The sequence below is a fragment of the Arachis hypogaea genome, chromosome 5, assembly GCF_003086295.3.
Source record: "Arachis hypogaea cultivar Tifrunner chromosome 5, arahy.Tifrunner.gnm2.J5K5, whole genome shotgun sequence".
Lineage (NCBI taxonomy): Eukaryota > Viridiplantae > Streptophyta > Magnoliopsida > Fabales > Fabaceae > Arachis > Arachis hypogaea.
The window spans coordinates 85,335,885-85,337,972 of NC_092040.1; the positions used below are offsets into that span (position 1 = coordinate 85,335,885).

A 2,088-nucleotide genomic window follows, 5' to 3' on the forward strand; every position below is an offset into this window, starting at 1 on the left:
TCTTCTTGACCTTGAACTGAGAGAAGCTCTTCATGCTTACTCTCTTCTGTCACAGAGGGATGGCCATGTGCATTAAACACAAGGTAGTCCCCATTCAATTGAAGGACTAACTCTCCTCTGTTGACATCTATCACAGCTTCTGCTGTGGCTAGGAAAGGTCTTCCTAGGATGATGGATTCATCATCTTCCTTCCTAGTGTCTAGGATTATGAAATCAGCAGGGATGTAAAGGCCTTCAACCTTTACTAGCACGTCCTCTACTATTCCATAAGCTTGTCTCACTGACTTGTCTGCCAATTGTAATGAGAACAAGGCAGGTTGTACCTCAATGATCCCTAACTTCTCCATTACAGAGAGTGGCATAAGATTTATCCCTGACCCTAGATCACATAGAGCTTTTTCAAAGCTCATGGTGCCTATGGTACAAGGTATTAAGAACTTGCCAGGATCTTGTTTCTTTTGAGGTAGAGTTTTCTGAATCCAGGTATTTAGTTCACTAATGAGCAGGGGAGGTTCACTTTCCCAAGTCTCATTACTAAACAACTTGGCATTCAGCTTCATGATAGCTCCTAAGTATTGAGCAACTTGCTCTCCAGTCACATCTTCATCCTCTTCAGAGGAAGAATAGTCTTCAGAGCTCATGAATGGCAGAAGGAGATTTAATGGAATCTCTATGGTCTCTGTATGAGCCTCAGATTCCTCTGGATCCTTAATAGGAAACTCCTTCTTGCTTGAAGGACATCCCAGGAGGTCTTCCTCACTAGGATTTTCGTCCTCCTCCTCCCCTATGCATTCGGCCACTTTGATTAAATCAATGGCCTTGCACTCTCCTTTTGGATTTTCTTCTGTATTGCTTGGGAGAGTACTGGGAGGGGTTTCAATGACTTTCTTACTCAGCTGGCCCACTTGTGCCTCCAGATTTCTGATGGAGGATCTTGTTTCATTCATGAAACTGAAAGTGGCCTTTGACAGATCAGAGACTATATTGGCTAAATTAGAATTGTTTTGTTCAGAGTTCTCTGTCTGTTGCTGAGAAGATGATGGATATGGCTTACTATTATTCAGCCTATTGCGTCCACCATTGTTAAAGCCTTGTTGAGGCTTTTGTTGATCCTTCCAGGAGAAATTTGGATGATTTTTCCATGATGGGTTATAGGTGTTTCCATAAGGTTCACCCATATAATTAACCTCTGCCATGGCAGGGTTCTCAGGATCATAAGCTTCTTCAGAAGCTGCCTCTCTAGTACTGTTGGATGCATGTTGCAATCCATTCAGATTTTGAGAGATCATGTTGACCTGTTGAGTCAACACTTTGTTCTGAGCCAATATGGCATTCAGAGCATCAATTTCAAGAACTCCTTTCTTCTGAGGTATCCCATTATTCACGGAATTCCTCTCAGAGGTGTACATGAACTGGTTGTTTGCAACCATGTCAATGAGTTCTTGAGCCTCTTCAGGCGTTTTCTTCAGGTGAATAGATCCACCTGCAGAATGGTCCAGTGACATTTTCGAAAATTCAGAGAGACCATAATAGAATATATCTAACATGGTCCATTCTGAAAACATGTCAGATGGACATCTTTTGGTCAACTGCTTGTATCTTTCCCAAGCTTCATAGAGGGATTCACCATCTTTTTGTTTGAAGGTTTGAACATCCACTCTCAGCTTGCTCAGCTTTTGAGGAGGAAAGAATTTATCCAAGAAAGCAGTGACCAGCTTATCCCAAGAGTCCAGGCTATCCTTAGGTTGTGAATCCAACCATATTCTAGCTCTGTCTCTTACAGCAAAAGGGAAAAGCATGAGTCTGTAGACTTCAGGATCAACTCCATTCGTCTTTACAGTCTCACAGATCTGCAAGAACTCAGTTAAGAACTGATAAGGATCTTCAGATGGAAGTCCATAAAACTTGCAATTTTGTTGCATTAATGCAACTAGTTGAGGCTTAAGCTCAAAGTTATTGGCTCCAATGGCAGGAATGGAGATGCTTCTTCCATCAAACTTGGATGTTGGCTTTGTGAAGTCACCAAGCATTCTCCTTGCATTATTATTATTATTATTTTCGGCTGCCATGTCCTTCTCTTGTTCGAAA

At 41.9% G+C, this 2,088-nt stretch overlaps 1 non-coding gene across 1 annotated transcript; it reads left to right on the forward strand.

Annotated features, from left to right (window-relative positions):
- The first annotated feature begins 1,563 nt into the window (after window positions 1-1,563).
- LOC112805041 (small nucleolar RNA R71) lies at window positions 1,564-1,667 on the forward strand. Its single transcript, XR_003203654.1, has one exon. It is a non-coding gene; the product is annotated as a small nucleolar RNA R71 (small nucleolar RNA).
- Window positions 1,668-2,088: the final 421 nt, after the last annotated feature.